General features: G+C 39.8%; 1 long non-coding RNA gene across 1 annotated transcript; it reads left to right on the forward strand.

Annotated features, from left to right (window-relative positions):
- The first annotated feature begins 475 nt into the window (after positions 1-475).
- Positions 476-2,083, forward strand: LOC308404625. Its single transcript, XR_013973162.1, has 2 exons — positions 476-1,674; positions 1,851-2,083. It is a non-coding gene; the product is annotated as an uncharacterized lncRNA (long non-coding RNA).
- The last annotated feature ends 3,869 nt before the right edge of the window (positions 2,084-5,952 follow it).

Below are 5,952 nucleotides of genomic sequence, written 5' to 3' on the forward strand. Positions count from 1 at the left end.
AGTTGCTCCTCTAAGATCATTGATAAGATCTCTCCCTTTTCTTTGTGTTAACAAACACCTGAATGCTCCAAACCAGAAAAATGCCAAAACAGCTGCTTTTACAGAAGTGCTCACACTTGCTCAGTCAGTCAAGAGCAGTCAAAACCCTCTTAATTCCAGTGGAAACAGCAGTGTTACACTTAGTTTTTCACACACTGCTTCTGCTTTTTGGCTTATTTGTCAAATAAGTAACAACATGATGTGATATATCATATTTTGTAGTTCATCTGAGATTGTATTTGTCTATTTCTCAGATTATTTCTGTTCTGTTATGACACATAAAACCTTTGCACTTAAAGACTGCACACTTCCTTTTTAGCATGACTGTATGCAGGTAGGCCTTAAAGCTCAATTTCAGGTCATCCAACTCTGACTGCAGTGTTTGGTCCAGTGCATCTCAACACGCTTATATCACAGCACAGTGCATACATTAACCCTAGAACACTATCGCCGGGTGATTTTCACCCGAGCAAATGTATTTACATAATTTTCAATATGTTGCGTTTGTCTGAGTGTGGTGGGTCTCTGGGTAGCTTCAGCATTGTCTTTGACGTCTTTGAAGGCGTGGGTGTTTCCCTACCCCAAATCCCGCTTTTTCCTACAGGCATGTGTTCGGGTGAATTTCACCCGGCAATAGTGATAGAGGGTAAAGTAGGTTTTGGGTGGATTTCACCCGGTGATAGTGTTAGTGTATAAAATCAGGTGATCTTGCCGCATTTCAAGGGTGACAACATTCAGGCTCACCATATTTACTGTCCCTCTTCAACTACAGCTGTCACCCTGTTGCAGGTTTAGTGTCTTTGGCATCTCAGCTAGTGAGTAACACAGAGGTAAGGTTTGTTTAACTTGGCAATTGTTAGCTGATTAGATTTCTTTTTCTTTTCTTTTTTTTAAATCTAAAAGCTATGTTATATAGCTAGCTGTGGCATGACCTTAGTGGGAACAATAAAAGCAAACAAAAGGGAGATCCCACAAGTGATGAAAGTTAAAGAAAATCACGCGCCAGGCTCCAGTGCATTTCTCTTTACCAAAGAACTAACCTTGGTGTCCTTCCTCCCTGACAAAGCTTCAAAAAAGAAGGTTGTACTGCTCCTGTCATCCATGCATACACAACCAAGCATAGGACCCACTCGTAGGCCCGAAGTGATTGAATTTTACAACAAAACAAAGGGAGGTGTCGATACTTTTGACCAGATGTGCGCTCACTATGGTTGTGGAAGAAAAACCAAGAGATGGCCCCTTTGCGTGTTCTATGGCATGATCAGTGCTGATGTGATAAACTCATGGATCATTCACAATGAGAATGCAATGAAGAGAGGTGAAAACCAAATGCAGAGGAGGCCTTATATGCAGGCTTTGGCATTGGCACTCATCAAACCATGGGCAGAGCAGAGGCTCCCCTCTTCAAATCTGTCACGTCAACTCAGAGTCCTGATCTGTAGCGTGCTCGACATCCCTACCCCTGGAACTCTTGAAGGTGAGGCACAACCAGTGGCAGCAGAAAGCAGTGGTCCCTTAGTGAGGTGTGCCCCACAGGCTTGGACAGGAAGACGCGATACAGGTGCCATGTCTGCCGTCGACCGGTGTGTCCACGCCATTACTACCCTGTGTGTACTGACTGCATGTAAGGAATAGGTAAGTAAGAGTGGTCCTGGAATTTGCATGTTATCCTTATTTAGTGCAGTGGTTATGAATAAATATCAACAAGTGGTGATTTCCAAGGGAATTCATATGGTAAAAACAAATATTTTAGTCAACTGGTCATTTTTACCCACTCAAAAAATGCCATTTTTTGTTTCTCTCTCCTGCAGCTGTTCGCGTGTCAAGGAGACTGTGCCTTCACCAGGGAAGACTCAAATATCCCAGGAATGGGTGGACCAAAGACCAAGTTTCCAGCATCATTATATTTTTGTTTAGGATTTGTTTTGTTCTCCAACTGCTAATTTTCCAGAAATTTTGGAGCATTTTTTAGGGTCCCCCCATGAAACTTTTTTTCCATTTTGTTAGATATGGCACAGCTGAAAATAAAAGAAAACCCCTCTAATTTGTCATGTGTTGTCATATATTTTATATATTTTGATGACAAGTACTTTTTGTTGGGTATATTATATTGGGTAAAAATCACCCGGCGTTAGTGATGGTGTTACTATTTTTAGCGATAGTGTTCTAGGGTTAAAACTAGCGGATGTGTTCTGATGCGGTAGGGAATGAGCTAATGTGGAATATAGCTGCAGGGCTCATGGGAAAAATGTCAGATTTGTCCATCAACACATGATGATAATGACAATCCATCTGCAAACACTGAAAGGGTTCGAGTTAACCTACACCTGGAAAAGAAATTCCTGTATTGATATTCTATATTATATGTCAGCAACCAAATTTGTATTTATAAACCTCCCTGATAGAGAAGTAGTTCTCACTTTAAGCTTAGATTATTATTCTATTTATTTATTTATTTTAGCTTTAAAGCAGTTAGACATCAGCTGCACTGGTCCTCATGTGTGTGCCATTTATCTATTCTCTGTCCAGTTTGAACAGAGGTATCCTCACCTATTTCTCTAGCTGTTTCATCAGTAATGGGCTTTTTTGAACTATTTCAGAATAAGAGCCTCCCCCTGCTATAATGGAAACCTTAAAAGTGGGAATGTACTTGTTGGCGAGAATTCCCGCTTTCATCTAAACATGAAAGAAAAGAACTTGGGGTTATATGCTTCAGGGAAGCAGTAGCAGGCATATTTTACAGATCTTTCAGACATTTCCAAAGCCACATTTGATTTGTCTTGCAGTGGAGCATTTGCTGGGTCGATCATGGTAGGACCACAAATGGATTTCTATATCTATTAAGGGTATAATTTCTTCTCCATTCTTCACGCAGCTCAGAGAGATGTCCAGCACATGCATCCCTGTGAGGGCTCCTCATCACCAGGCGCACTGTTTATTTAGGAAGGCAGAGCGACTTCTTTAGTTATTTCAAGATATTTCCTTCTGATTAATATTAAATTCTGTCCTCTAATTTGATCTCCCTTAAATCATTGCCACATAAATCAGACAGAAAAAAATGCAAGTGTCGACAAGCACTGTTTTTTTTCCTTTAAAAAAATCGGTTTTCTAATTGAAAGTTTTAAGGTCTTCATGGAAAAGCTTGGATGAAAGCATATTCTCTATGTTTTAACTCATCTGAATTACATTTACATGTGTTCTGTTCGGTTTATCTATACGGGTATTTTCACTTTTCACAGACCAGAAGCGTTGAACCATGATCACATCGTTCATCAATATATTGTATTTAATAGAAAGAGAAAAAAATCCTCATCTACCACTTGCAACTGCTCTCTGCATACATTAGTAAAATCCTTCATGTATCCTCATCCAACTCCACAGGACTGACCTTGTTGGAATCGCATGCTGTTCCACATATGGTTTTCCACCAGTAGCAAAGTTCTACTTAGGGTGAGAGTGGAAAATTCCACCAGTAAAGCTCCACCGATAGGAGGAGTCTTCAGTAATCTCGACAGATGGAAGAGCCCAAAAAAATATCAACATTCATCAAATTCAAGACAAAAAAGACAAAGACAAAAAAGACAAAAATAAATCCTCAACCACAGATTACACAAATGCATCTTCAAAGACAAATAGTTTATGACCAAGAAGTAAAGTTTATTATTTTTAAAAAGAAGTAAAGAGCCAAATTCTTGATTAAGTGCGTATATTTAGCAGCCTGTAAAAGTTCCCTTTGCTTCCTTTGTCTGTTACCTCTTCATATTAAAGCTGTAATGAGATCAATTCCAAGGGCTTGTCATCTAGATGAGTTGCCATTATGAATGTCCATACCTATATATATGCCGTAATCCTAAAGGATCCTACAAGTGCAGTCATTCCAGTCATTGTTCAAATACAGACTAAGGAATTTGTTGATTCCAGTTCTTTAAACGAGTTTGATCTGAACTGATTTGTTTTTTGACAAAGAAAGAAACATCTCTGAGCTATTCCTAAGTTTCGCTGCAAATATTTCAAAAGTTCACACAGTTTATAAAAACTTAATTATACTATTGTGAGAGTGAATCCACAAGTGCCTACTGTCTCTTGTCTTCCCATGTCGCAATACTTCACCTCACAGCCCTATATTACTCTTGAGTTTGCGTTACACTGCTAGTTGAGGTGTCCATAAATTTAATACAGGGGACATTGTTCAGGTTAGGTGTAGCAGCTCGGTTCATAGACACTGAAAAATAAAAGATGGTTGTATGACAGCCAAGACAGCGAAGCAGGGATTGCTTCACCACTCCAGGAATCTACAGGGACACTGGCTTATGAGCTGCATGGATTTTGTGTCTCCTGACCAGCACATTGCAGTTCCTCTTTTTTTGGGAAATATGTCATGACGTGAATTTCTAGATAGAAACTGAGATGAAAAGTTGAAAGTCAGATGTGACGTCCTTCACTAGAACAAGCTGTTGTTTGCGTTGGCACTGGTCGAACCACATGGCAGCCGTGTGTGTGTGGCTCATTTCTTGAACAAGAAGGCCATTCAGTTTCATGGGTTTTTTTTACATCAGTATTTCTCCACTTGTTGGATATTGATGGGCTGGTTTTGGAGCTGACTCATGGTCAGTCTCATTCTTATTTTTAGTCTATGAATTGACTGTGCTGCCATAGCTCCGGTGACCCATTTATTCATTTATTCAAGAGTCCCCACTGCAGGGTTTTTGAATTTGAGTCTGCCACATACACATGACAATGTGACATGACAATGACACACATCTTGTGTGTCATTCTTCCTCATTTTCTCCCTACCTTCCAGTCTGCTGTTTGCGCTATCCAATACAGACAAATGGTCTCATGTTCTAACTCCTCCTGGTCATCACTTCCAAATCTTCTTCTTGAAAACGCATCGTTTTTTCCTCCCGTCCACACTGAGACGGGGTTTTCCCCAAGGAAAATCGCAACTTTTGAAAACGCTCTCGAAAACGCATACATTTCAAAACGGAGCTGTCCCGTCGCAGTGTGGACAGTGAAAACAGAGACTTTCTAAAACAATGATGCATTTTAGTCATGTGATGCAGTCATGTGACCAATTAAACTAGCAGAGGGCTTTATACAGCACTTGTTTTGTTTGCTCTCAATTTTGACAGCCCTATTAAAGATTACTATCAGTCTGTACATGCTCCAGATAGCTTTTCTTCAAATTCTTTAATTCTCCCTCGCTTTTGCAACTTTGTACTTTTGTGTTACTCACAGCAACAACTCCACCTCATTGTTAGTCCATTTAAAAAACTCGGAGTTGGTTCGGGTTGGTGTAAACAGCATGTTTTGGATAATGATATGTCAAACCAGCATGAGCTCATCTTGTTAATGCTACATAAAAGCACTCTGGTGAGTTCACACTCTGAGAGAGGAGACTGAAAATAGATAATAAATAATAATAAAAATAAATTGATCTGATAAGCAGCATAAACTTGCTCGGTTTTGAACTGCAATTTGACAAAATAAAAATGCAATTCCTCTTCAGTGAGCTGCCTTGTGTGTGTGTGTGTGTGTGTGTGTGTGTGTGTGTGTGTGTGTGTGTGTGTGTGTGTGTGTGTGTGTGTGTGTGTGTGTGTGTGTGTGTCAGGTTCTTCTGACCTCCTTTTGTTCTTGGAATAGTCTAAGTACTTCTTCTCTGTTCATCCCCTCCTTTCACTTTCACTCTGTGATGTATGAAAAGACCCTATTGTGAAATTTGCAGACATATTAATTGCTAATTTGTTTTTGGACAAAAACTGAATGTCCACCTAAGCTTCAGTCTGTTTTGCAGGATGCTTCCAGCAGGCTGTGTGTGTTTGTGTACAGTTAAAGCTTTGTATTTATATGTGTCAGTTTGTCTATTCGTGCATTCCTCGTGTGTTTTTCAGGATAGTTTAGCATAATTGTGCA

This window comes from Rhamphochromis sp. 'chilingali' (assembly GCF_963969265.1).
Source record: "Rhamphochromis sp. 'chilingali' genome assembly, chromosome: 1".
NCBI classification, from domain to species: Eukaryota; Metazoa; Chordata; class Actinopteri; order Cichliformes; family Cichlidae; genus Rhamphochromis; species Rhamphochromis sp. 'chilingali'.